Source organism: Macaca thibetana, chromosome 2, assembly GCF_024542745.1.
Source record: "Macaca thibetana thibetana isolate TM-01 chromosome 2, ASM2454274v1, whole genome shotgun sequence".
Classification (NCBI taxonomy): domain Eukaryota; kingdom Metazoa; phylum Chordata; class Mammalia; order Primates; family Cercopithecidae; genus Macaca; species Macaca thibetana.
The window spans coordinates 61,058,455-61,071,854 of NC_065579.1; the positions used below are offsets into that span (position 1 = coordinate 61,058,455).

The following is a 13,400-nucleotide window of genomic DNA, read 5'->3' on the forward strand; positions in this document are numbered from 1 at the left end:
CAAAGTCTCACAATGTTACCCAGGCTGGAGTGCAGTGGTGCCATCATAGTTCATTGCAGCCTTGAACTGCTGAGCTCAAGCAGTCCTCCCACCTCAGCCTCCAGAGACACTGGGATTACAGGCACACAACACCACACCTGGCAGCATTTTAATTTATATATCTCCAGTTACCAAAATGGTTTACCAGCTTTTCATGTTTATTAGCCATTTGGATTTTTTATTTTATGAAGTATCTACTTGAGTGTTTAGGCCATTTTACTGTTTGTTTGTTTGTTTGTTTGTTTGTTTTTTCTTATTGACTTGAAGGAACTATTGGTATTTCCAGAATATGAGTCATTTAATTACAATTAATAAATATTTATGAATAACTGAACATAGCTCTTCCCAACCTACTTACCTTTTTCTCATTCACCAGAGTTTCAGGATATATATTTAAGATACAGAGAATTATCAGTGTTCTTTCTGCTTTCAGTTGTAAGCCATTGACATCTTCGTTATCTGCCATTTTTATCCTAAAGATAAAGATGATACCTAAAGAAAATGTCTTTCATGTTTATAAGAAAAAATACTTCATTTCCAATTCACCTAAAGACATTAGAACGGGATTTGTTTTTTTCTTTTTTTATTTTTCTATCTTCAGTGCTTAAGAGTAGTAGCTCATAAAATACTTTAGATGTTTGGTGAAAAGAAATGAGAGAGAAGGAGAAAAACAGAGAAAGAAGAATAAGAGCCATAATATATGTGATTTGAATGTATTTGATTCTTATCTGATAATTCTTGGTATTGTTTGGTGTAACTGTGATGGACTCCACTACAATCATAAAAATGGTTTAAATGATTAAGAGAAGAGTTTGATTCCTTTTCTTGGCTAAATTTTGCCTATGCTTTAAGACTCACTTCAAGTGTCACCTTCTTTTGGGAATCATTATCTTCCATCAGACTGTGTTAGACCTATATATTTTCTGTACATATTAAGTGTTCTTTTATATTTGTTTATGTTATGGTTTATGTTAATGTTAATGAGCATAGAGGGTCATTCACCTTTCTCATTAACATTAAGTAAGTCAATACATGGTAAGCACTTCACTACCATAAATCATCTTCTTAAAGGGTTAAGATAAAAATTTAGTAATCAGCCTGAGGGCAGTGGCTCAGGCTTTTAACCCTGTCATGGAGAGGCAGAGGCAGGAGGATTGCTTGAAGCCAGGAGTTCAAGACCAGTCTGGACAACAAAGGAAAACCCCATCTCTACAAAAACTTTAAAAAATTTTCCTCTGATCTTGTTTATTTCTTGTCTCCTCCTAGCTTTGGGGTTTGTTTGCTCTATACCATGCTCAGGGATAGGAAAAAGCAATATTGTGAAAATGTTTATACTGCCCAAAGTAATTTATAGATTCAATGGTATTCCCATTAAACTTCCATTGACATTCCTCACAGAATTAGAAAAAAACTACTTTAAAATTCATGTGGAACCAAAAAAGAGCCTGCACTGCCAAGACTATCCTAAGCAAAAAGAACAAAGCTGTAGGAATCACGCTGCCTGAGTTCAAACTATACTACAAGGCTGCAGCAGCCAAAACAGCTTGGTACTGGTACAAATACAGACACATAGACCAATGGAACAGTATAGAGATCTCAGAAATAAGACCACATCTGCAACCATCTGATCTTCAACACACCTGACAAAAAACAAGCAATGGGGAAAGGACTTCTTATTCAATAATGGTGCTGGAAAAACTGGCTAGCCATGTGCAGAAAATTGAAACCGAACCCCTTCCTTACACCTTATACAAAAATTAACTCAAGATGGATTGAAGACTTAAATGTAAAACCCCTAATTATAAAAACCCTAGAAGAGAATCTAGGCAATACCATTCAAGACATAGGCATGGGCAAAGATTTTATTATGAAAATGTCAAAAGCAATTGCAACAAAAGCAAAAATTGACAAATGGGATCTAATGAAACTAAAGAGCTTCTGCACAGCAAAAGAAACTATCATCAGAGTCAGCAGACAACCTATAGAATGGGAGAAAATTTTGGCAATCTATCCATCTGACAGAACTCTAGTATCCAGAATCTACAAGGAACATAAACAAAATTACAAGAAAAAAAAAACCATTAAAAAGTGGGCAAAGGACATGAACAGACACTTCTCAAAAGAAGACATTTATGTGGCCAAGAAACATGAAGAAAACCTCAACATCACTGATCGTTAGAGAAATGCAAATCAAAACCACAGTGAGATACCATCTCATGCCAGTCAGAATGGCAGTTATTAAAATGTCAAGAAACAACAGGTGCGGGTGAGGTTGTGAAGAAATAGGAACACTTTTATACTGTTGGTGGGAATGTAAATTAGTTCAACCATTGTGGAAGTCAGTGTGGAGATTTCCTCCAAGACCTAGATCCAGAAATAACATTTGACCCAGCAATTCCATTACTGGGATTATACCCGAAGGAATTACTGGGTATACACTGGGTATATACCCAAAGGAATATAAATTACTAGGTACATACCCAAAGGAATATAAATTATTCTGTTATAAAGATACATGCACATGTATGTTCATTGCAGCACTATTCACTATAACAAAGACATGGAATCAACTCAAATGCCCATCAATGATAGACTGGATAAAGAAAATGCAGTACATATACATCATGGAATACTATGCAGTCATAAAAACGAATGAGATCATGCCCTTTACAGTGACATGGATGGAGCTGGAAGCCATTATCCTCAGCAGACTAACACAGGAACAGAAAACCAAACACCATATGTTCTCACTAATAAGTGAGAGCTGAACAATGAGAACACACAGACACAGGGAGGGGAACAACACACACTGGGGCCTGTCACGGGGCAGGGAGAAGGGAGAACCTCAGGATAAACAACTAATGCATGTGGGGCTTTATACCTAGGTTATGGGTTGATAGGTGCAGCAAACCCACTGTTACCTATGTAACAAACCTGCACATCCTGCACCTGTATTCCAGAACTTAGAATTAAATTATTATTTTTTTAAAGCCAGGCCTAGTGGCACGCGCCTGTATTCCCAGCTATTCAGGAGGCTTAGGCGAGATGATCACGTAAGCCCAGGAGCTGGATATTGCAATGAGCTATGATCATGCCACTGCATTCCAACCTGGGTGACAAGACTGTGTTTCTTAGGAAAAAAAAAAAAAGTTTGGTAATTATCCATTATTAACCTGGAAGGTTAATTACATAGAAACACTCTTGCAATTAATTCTTACATTTAATTTCTTTCTGATTTTCAAGAAAAAAAAAACGATCTTTTAAATTTAGGCTTTCTTGAATTTGATTGTTTTCAACAAAAAAAGTTATAGATTTTAAGTGTTTGTCATTTTCTTGTAAGCAAATCCCTTCTGTAAGTGTTATTAACTTTGATCTTTATTAGATGAAATTAAATGAGAGTTTGTTCAGGTTTAACGCTTCGAGGACTACAAATGGATCTTCTAAAATTCCCACAATCTTTTGGGTGTCCTTCATGATTTCATTGTTAGTTAAAAATATCCTCCATAGTTCCTGTGTATGTGCCAGGGCAAGTGGTGAATGTTTCTCATCATTTTTGCTTGAAAGTGGTGTGAGATAGGAAAGCAGGAAATACAACTTTCTCCCTTTTCTTTTGATTTATACCTGTATGATCTACTTGTATCCAGAAGGATGGGGTTTGAGAAATTATAAAGCATTAATTTTGTTTCATTCAGTTATATAGCCTTTTTTTTTTTTTTTTTTTTTTTTTTTTTTTTTTTTTTTTTTTTTGGTGAGGAAATGATCCAGCTTTAAAGATTCTACTTTGCATTTGAAAACTATTGTTTTTTATAGAATGTGAAGAATACTTTTCCAGTCATTTGTACTGTTACTGTTTGCCTTTTACAGAATGTAATAGGTTTTGTTTAGGGCTCTGGAGTCAGACTGCCTGGATTAGCTTTGGCTCCATTATTTACTACTGAGTGACTTAATTACTCAAGTTCTCTGTGCTTCAGTTTCCTCAGTGGTAAAAGCAGGGTATTAATATTGAACATTAAGTAAGTCAATATATGGTAAGCACCTAGAATAATATAGAATAATTCAGTAAATATTGACTTTCAGTTTTTAAATAATTCTTGTTAATTAATAGTGCTGTGTGAGTCAATTGAATGAGAATTTACTATAGAACAAAAACTATTGGTTGTTAATTTCAGACAGATATAATAATTTTACATGTTTCCTTCTGGGATAAGATGATGAGCCTGGCAAGACTAATATTTTATGTTATATTAAAATAAATTATTGTTATAACTGGCTCACGGAGGTACTTATTAATAGCAGTATTATCCTTTAAGATATGTAATTTGAACAGATTTGCGTTGATTATTCCTAGGTTGTTTTTGCTTTATTTTATTAGCCCTTTATTTTAAAGTTTCATGGAATTTCAGCTGTGATAATATCTAGACTTATCTTTTTTGTGTTGTATTCTAAGTGTTCAGAATATGTGGCTACATATTTTATTCTGAAGATCAGAGGGTATAACACATACTTGATACCTATCTTATTTGTACTCTCAAATGTAATGCTTTCTTTGTCATTTTATATCTTGAATTACCACCATATTGATATTTTATATAAATCGATTTCCTTTATTTACTTTTTAGAGTCCTTTTTTTGGTCTTTCTCTTTTGCTATCTTTCTTTGTACCTTTCTCAATCATTTTTGGTAATTTCAATTTGTGTCAGTTTGAAAATATCTCCCCAAAATTCTTTGACACTTCTACCACTGAGAACTGGATCTGTGTCCCCTTCCTTTGAATCTGGTTTTGTGACTACTTGACCATTAGAATACAGTAAAATGATCTGTACCAGTTTCTAGGTCCAGGCCTTAAGAAACTGGCAGCTTCCACTTCTTGTCTCTTGGTCCACTTGCTCCTAGAATCTAGCCTCTATGCTATGAGGAAGCCAAACAGCCTCATGGAGAAACCACGTATAAGTGTTTTAGCTGACAGCTCCACTGAATCCCTAACTGACAGCCAACAGCAACCATCCGGCACATCAATGAGCAAGGCTTCAGAGGAATCTAGTCCCCAGCCTTCAAGTCAGCCTCAGCCTTTGTGTTGCCCCAGTTGATGCTAGATGGCACAGAGGCAAGCTTCCCTGGCCAGCCTCTGCCCAAATGCAAATTTATAAGCAAACTTAATAATTGTGGTTGTTTTAAGCATAAGTTTGGGTTGGTATATTCCAAAGCAAAGATAACTGATAATATTGTACTGCTCTTTTTTCTTCATAGTAACAGTTTTAAGGAAGTAAATATTGTTGGAAGTAATTCTCAGATCTTACTTTTAAAGCCAATTAGTATTTTCTGCAGGGGAATAACACTTTAGAACATATCAGAAGATTTTTTTTAAGGTGAATGATAATACATATTAATAAAACAGAAGAATTGCATCACTTCTCTTTGAATTCATATATATTTCTTGTAATTTTCACTGACTATAATAACTGCAGCTGAATATTATCATCATTGTTACTATTGTCTTATTTTATATAGAGCAGGATGGTAAATAGGAAGCATTGGTCCCCACTCTTTTAGGTAGGCTGCATCTATAACATATCACTAGTTGAACAGTGTACTTTTTCCTGCTGAGTAGATGTAACTTCAGAATTCTCAACACGGAACTTTATGCCATTATTACCAGTGCAGTTGGAATAGATATCTGAGACCTCTAGTTTATCAAAACTTTTACATATAATATCAACATAGGTATAATCCTCTTCTAACTCCTAAAGCTACCTTAATGCTATCATCAATCTGCTTTTCTGACCGCATTTTATTTATGTTAGAGAAATCTCTGCTTCATATGCAAATTGTTTTCCTTTTTTCTTCCTTTTCTCTCCTGTAGCTTTTACATAGAAATCAGAAGTTTCCTACCTCTGTGGAAAAAAATCACACTGAGATTTCTCTAAGGAGGCAATATAGTAAAGTGGGAAAAGCCATTACAATTTTCTGAAAAACGATTTTCACTATGGAAAAAAAGATGAGATATAAATACATGAGTGATTAGATCATTTGCAAATTTTATAGTGCATCTGAATGATTGGGTAGAGGAACTTAAATTAGCTGATTGCACACTGTATGCCAGGGTGCTGTATGTTTAACACTTTAATTCATTTGATTATCGGAACATACCTATAGGGAGAATATTACTATCAAAATTTTTATATAGATTTATTAGTCATTTGTTCTTAATTTTTTGTTAATATATATTCCTATGTATTATTTTATCCTATATATTATTTGAAGGATTCTATAGCAAAGTAACAAAATGGTGATACGTGACTTATTAAAAAATCAGAAAAAAGGAAAAATATACATTAGAGTAATTAGTCAAGAAAGGAGAAAAACAAAACAAAATTCACATATCAGAAGAGCATATTAAATTGCTTTTACTTTTTTTGGGTTTCCTGACAATCCAAGCCCAAAGATGATTGTCAAAGAGAACTACAAGTTTTGCAGAATAGGTTTTCCTGGAAGGGAATCACATGAGGCTTCATATATATGATTTTCTTAATAAGTAAAAAGTGGTAAACACACAAATGTTATCTTTTGTGGTTACTATCTTTTTATCATCGTGATCATTATCATCACTATGTGATATAGTATATAATATCCTCAAGATCATAATTGCAAGAAATGCAATCACATATGTCACACACCTCTTACTTTTATTGTCCATCAATAAAAGCCAAGGATATGACCATTAAAAGCAACATAATAAAGAAAAGTCTGTTCAGAAAATATGCTCCAAAGAGATAGCACTCTCATGGGTCTGCTTGAATCTAATTAAAACCTGTTCTTTCTGGAGAAACAGAGAGAATACTTGTTTTTACAATAATACTTATTTATATGGACATTCTCCCAGCCAGGCTCTTTTAGTCATTGAGTCATTTCAGTCTTATATACTCTTAGAAGCCTGAAGTGCAGATTGATACTCTACATGATTGATTCAGGGGTGGGTTTTTAAACTTTAGAGATCACATAACAGGTAATAAGTTGACATTCTTTTGTGGACGTTGAGGAGCCTAATGAGGTTCCCTCCTAGATAGCTAGTCCTTTACCTCCACAGAAAAGTAGGCTAAGAAGGGATATACCAGAATTTTTCTCAAGAATCATTGCTGCACCTGCCTCAGGACAAGAACACTTAAGTAAAACAAGTCCTAAAATTTTACAGCCTTGAGCAGAGCAGAATTTTTCACATCATTTTATACTTCATCTTACTAATTACTCGCTTTAGTGCTAGAAAATTCTTGGTAGTGTTGCTGTCAAGGTGAAGTTTGGGGAAAGTAGCTTCCCAGAGAAGTGACCAAGATTAATCTGTTCATTTGGTTAAAAAATTGAGATTAAAGCATTGAGTGATACTTTTTTGTCATGAAAAGTATTCAACGCCTCTGTTCACTTTTAAATTCTGATCTCACCAACCAGTTTATTGTAATTAATTCCATTCACATGCCTTTACCTGGATGGATTCAAAATATGGTTTATTATAAGTACCTCCCAATGGAATTAGCTTTAGTCACATTATTTACTCACATGAGTGTTATTACAAGTATTTTAAATTATGTCAATTATATTTCTGCCAAATTTTAGCAATTGTTAGAGTGTAAGTATAATCAATATAAATATAGGAATGTGTGAAATACTTCAAATGTAGATCTTTTACAAATCTTTTACAAAGATTTCTCATGAATTTAGTGTGAGATACAAGCCTCTTCCTAAGTAGTACTTATGGCTGTGACCTCGGGCATCTTTTTTTTCTCCATCAGATGGCAAAACTGATGCTCTAACTCTCAGATATGGTCATAGCATCCACAAATAGAGTGACCATTTGTGGAGATAACTGAAGCAAATAATTGTCGTCATTGTCATAGGTGACAATTTATTTGCAACTAGAAACATGAGTTCTGTTTTTGTTCATTTAGAAAGTGCCCTGAGTTGTAATGCTGATCCAAGTTGAGTAATCTAAGCAGATCACTTAACCTAATGACAATAAAGTTCATAGAAGTTATTTTCAAACTCTAAAATCATGTGATTGATGATTTTTATTTTATTAAAGATTTGAAGCAATTACACTTGCTGTTTGGATGTGTACATGCCTCATACTTAGGTAGAACAGGTTTATGTGCCCTACTTTCATGCCACCTTTATAGATTTGCACACATAACACTATAGTACCTATCCCCTCACAGGATAGACTTTTTTATTCTAAAAACTCAGAGATATAGAGCATACATGTAATAGACACTTTAAATCTAGCAAAAAAAAAAAAAAAAAAAAAAAACAAGAGGCTAATGCAACACACTCAAAGTACAGCACTTGATATTAACGGGAGTCTTCCTGTAACTTTTCTTGCATTAACAGTCCTTTGAAATAGGTCAAAGTTATTCACTAACTGAAGCACATAATTTTGTTCATTCTCTGCCTCCCTCCACTCCTCCCTCTGTCCCTCACAGCTCTATCACCCCCACTTCCTCCTTTTACCCTCCTCATAGGCAAGATCACAAAAGCCTCATGATACAAAAAAGTTTGAAGACTACCTGCATTGCTTACCCTGTGTGGTGTCACATTTTGGCATGTGTGCTCACAGCTGTAGCACACACTCAGTCACAAATTACCTCAACAAGTGTTATCTGCTATTTACCAGGCATTGTACTGGGGATAGGTAAGCAAAATAAACCTGAACTCTGCCCTCCAATTAGAGGGTTAAGTGTGGCACTCTTAATGAATAAGGAAACAAATTTGGGTGAAAGTAGTAAAGCTCATGAAAAGATTTACAGTGGCTTGCCTTGAAACACAGTAAATTGGCCAAACAGAATCTAAGTCAGAACCCTACAACAGTTTGGTAGCCTAAGGAACTATGATCTCTGATTAGCAATGTGAGAAGATTACTATTCTGAGAGATAATAGGTCTTGGTTCCTGGACCGGTTCTGCCACTAATTAGCAGTGTCACTTTGAAGAAGTCACTTAACCTGTCTGGGTTTCAGATTTTCTCATCTGTAAAAATGAGAGAAATCAACTAGCTGGTCTCTAGGATCCTTTTTATATCATGAGAGTTTATGACTCTCTAAATGTACAAAACCAATATAAATGAAATTCCTAATTTTTTAAAAAATACAAAATATACAAATTCATAGGTTTTTATGTATATATAATTATTATAAAGTACAATGGAAATGTCATTCAAAATAACAAAAATATAAAATAGTTAAACTTTATCGGTGGTTTAAAATATTTATTGAGCACTTTCTATATGAAAACAACTCTGTTAGATGCTAGGAGACAGACAGTCAAGGGTGCCTGCCCTCATGGAATGTACATTCTGGTGGAGAAAGCAAACAGGAAATGGTTATTTGTTAACTAAGAACGTAATAATAATTGTGATATGTGCAATGAAGCAAAAGGGTCAAGTAATGAGAGCATATAACAGACAAGGCTAAATATTCATTCTTTTTCTTTTGTTCAACAATTTAAGTCCATTTTGCCTGGGAGTGAAGGGGTTTTCCCAAGATGTGAGACTTTCAGTGTTGAAATCAGGGAAGTCCCAGGCAAGCTGAGACAAGTTAGTCATACTGGAACCTTGGTACATTTTCAAAACAAAGAAGATCAGTATGGATTGACTCATAAGGAGTAAGATGATTGAGAATGGTCTGGATGGAGCTGTTAAGAAGATAGGCAAGGAACAGGTGATTCGTGCCCTCATAAGCCATGTTAATTTTGAGGTTTTGCTTTTTATCCTAAGTCAAAAACGATTGTAGGTTGTGGCATGATTAGAATTCGTTCTTTGAGATCCATCTATCTAAGAAGAATAGATTTGATGGTGATGGTAAATGTTATGGTAGTGGTAATGAGGTTATCACAAAACTAGTTTTAGGAAAACCAGTAAGATCATTGCAGTAATTAAAGTGGAAGATTTTGATGGACTAGGGTAGAGGTAGTAAAGATAAGTGGACTGTGAAAATATTTGATATGTTAGATGTAGAATGGATAAAATTCAGGATTAATGGTTGTGAGAAGGTGAAATGATATAAACAGAAAAAAATGATATAAACAGAAAAATTAGCACCGAGAGAATTTGAAATAATAGAATATTCTTAATGAAACTATAAAATAAATATGTTAATATGTTTCAAGGGATAAAAGAAGAAATAGAAACCATCATGTACAAACACATTAGGATGAAAAATGCTTAGACATGCTATTGGTCCTGAATTTTAAAATTTCCTTGGCTGCCCACAGACCTTACCATCATAAACCGCAAACAGCAGAGTTAATAGGTCATTTTGTAAATTTTTCTTAGAAAAATTCATAGGTAAATAACTTTGAAAACAACTGAGCTTTTGCTGTGTGGTTCAGACGTTATTAAATGTTATTCATCCCTATCCATTCCTACCCTCAGAATAGAAGTTTTTTTGATGATGCATATGTTTGGTTTTCATCAGAAATTGATTTTATTTGACGTATGTAAACTAAGTCTGAAGAAGTTTCAGTTTTTCAATAAATAAAAGTTTAATTTAAAAAAATTCATATTGAATAGCAAATTGCCAAGTTTAATCAAGACAACTTTGAAGGAGAAGAAAGAGGAGCGGTGGAGATTTATCCTACCAGATAATAAGATTCTATAAAATAAACTATAGTAATTAAAATGGTGTCATCAACAGGAAGGAATAGAACATCCAAAAACAGCACCACATATATATGAGGACTTGTTATTACATATAAGTGAGGGAAAGATGGATTTTTCTAAATGAGAGTGTTAAAAGAATTTATTATTCATCTAGAAATTTCAAAAGGCTTAGATGTTGAAATTTTAAAACTTTTAGAAGAAAATGTAGGAGAATAGTTTTGGGATCTAGGGATAGGGAAGGATTTCTTAAACAAGACAAAGTATTTTAAAATACCAATTTAAAAGTATTATAAAATTAGACATCTTGATGAAAGGTACAATAAACAAGGTCAAAATATATGACACATACTGGGAGAACATAGTTTCAATGTATATAACTGAAAAAATATTAATATCTGGAATATATAGTCTTTTAAACCCTACAAATCAGTAAGAAAAAAAAACCTTAGAGGAAAATGAGCTAAGGATAATAGAAATTCTGGGGAGAGTAACTCTAGTGGTCAGTTTTTAAGGAGATACACAGCCTCTTCGGGAACTGCATGTATTTTAAAAAGATGCCATTTGAGATCAACCAGATTGCCAAAAATCAAAAAGTCCAACATTACTAGATGATAACAAGAATATGAAACAGAAGTAAGATGAAATTTTAACAGCTATTAATTTGCATGGTATTATAGTATTCTTTATATTTATAGTATGTTTGAAATATCCTTTTTTTAAAAAATTAAAAAGATCCAATGAATGTAGTGAGGTAGAAGTCGTGGAAGAGCAGTTTTGGTTGAGTGATCAAGTTAGAAGCCATACTGGGATGAACTGAAGAAAAAATGAGTGTTGGAGAAGTGAGACTGTTTAGATAAAGTTCTAAAAAAAATTGTGTTTAAAGAAGGGAGCTGAAAAGGAATGGGGGTTAGCTTAGCCGGCTTTAAAGTTTTTTGATGGACTCTGAAAATCTAATTTATCAAAGGTTGAGACTAGTCAGTTGGTTCTGTTCCCTGATAAGCAGATTCATTAGACTTGTCCTTAACCCCTAGGAAAGTTGTGAATAAAAGAGGTACTTTTAGCATGGTTGGTTTGCTTTTCTTAGGATGGTGGTTGACTCCCTCTGCAATCAGACTTTTTCCTGAGACAGGCTCAGTAGGGCACATATAACTTGGAGATACTTCTTACCTGTGTAGAACAGGCTATTCCTACATGATGCAGCTCTTATTAACTTGGAATCATAGAAATAATAAATGATAGCCAACCAACCAAAAAAAAAAAAAAATGAAAAGAGGCTACACTGAGGTGTCACTACCTAGATGAAAGCAACTACCAAACTTTACTGAAAGATACAAATTATTTGAATTAATGAAAACATGTGGTGTGTTTTTAGATGGGAACATTCAATATTGTGAAGATTTCTATTTTCTCCAAATGTATGCATTACTTTAACGCAGTTATTCAAAATCCCAACAGGATTATATTGCTTATTTGTAGGTGTGGCTTTATTTGTGTTTGTGTAGGTAAATACATAAAAATAGTCCTAAAGTTTATCTAAAAGGATAATTATATAAGTATAGCCAAAAAAACTTTAAGGCATAATAATCAGATTGATTTGGCTTGACCAAAATTTTTAATGTATTTATTAATTGGTGCAGAAATCACCAATTAGATCAGTAATATGTACTAGAGAGTTCAGAAAGAGACCAAATTATATATGGAAATTTAGTGTATACAAATTTTTTACTGGCATTTCTTAGTGTATTTCTTAGTTTTTCTTATTCATATGCTTATATCTCATAAATTTATTTTTATTCTGCTTTTTTGCATCTAGTTTTCTATCAGAATCACCTTTCCAATTTGTTACAGAATTTTAGATAACATAATTCTAATGACTACGTAATATTTGTCCAGGAAGTGTAACATCAACCACTTGCCTATTGTTGAATATTTGTATTATTGCTTTTTTCTACTAAAATAATGTTCAGTGACTATCTTCATGCATACTTTTTTCATTTTTAATTTGTTTCTTTGATTTACATTATTTGAAATTGTTGTATCAAAGACTAGCAACTATTTTTGGTTCTTGAGATATACTGCTATATTTCTGTCTATGAAACCACAGATAGAAAAGCATGTAGCATCATCTCCCATTTGGAACGTTATATTTTAAGTCTTACCTCCACCCCCACCTCCAACCAGAATGGCAATATTGTTTGTTCTCCTTCCCTCTAGGAAAGGAGTCAAGCCTCTACTCTCAGTATTGCATATAGATAAGTCTAATACACCTCCAGCCAGATTGTTTTAGCCATATTTAGCTTACTGGTTTCTTTGAAACACCACTAACATTATACAGATTTTAAGGGATAATGCATATCAGTTTGTTCAATACAGTAAGAAAAACTAAATAGAAAATAATTTTATCCTCATTGTTAATCTATTAAAGGGATGAGGGTACTACTCTTAGGAAACAGAATGCTTGTGAAGAGCAGAAGCATTCTGGAGCTAAACAACCTGACTCTGCATCCTGGCCCTATCACTTAATAATTTTGTGACCCTGAGCAATTGTTAAACCCCTCTGTGCCTCAGTTTTCTTAACTGTAAAATGAGTATGAAAAACCATAGAGAACCATATTAAGTCGTTCATTGAATCAGTTAATACATGTAAAACATTTAGAAAGATGCCTGGCACATATAAAGGGTATATAATAAATGCTGATTTTAGTGAACTGTGAATTGGCA

The 13,400-nt window shown here is 33.6% G+C and overlaps 2 protein-coding genes across 6 annotated transcripts in view; both read left to right on the plus strand.

The window, feature by feature from the left end:
- Window positions 1–13,400, plus strand: part of MLF1 (myeloid leukemia factor 1) — a 919,514-nt gene that overhangs the window by 737,882 nt on the left and 168,232 nt on the right. The gene's annotated exons all lie outside the window — the stretch shown is intronic.
- Window positions 1–13,400, plus strand: part of RSRC1 (arginine and serine rich coiled-coil 1) — a 405,306-nt gene that overhangs the window by 286,300 nt on the left and 105,606 nt on the right. The gene's annotated exons all lie outside the window — the stretch shown is intronic.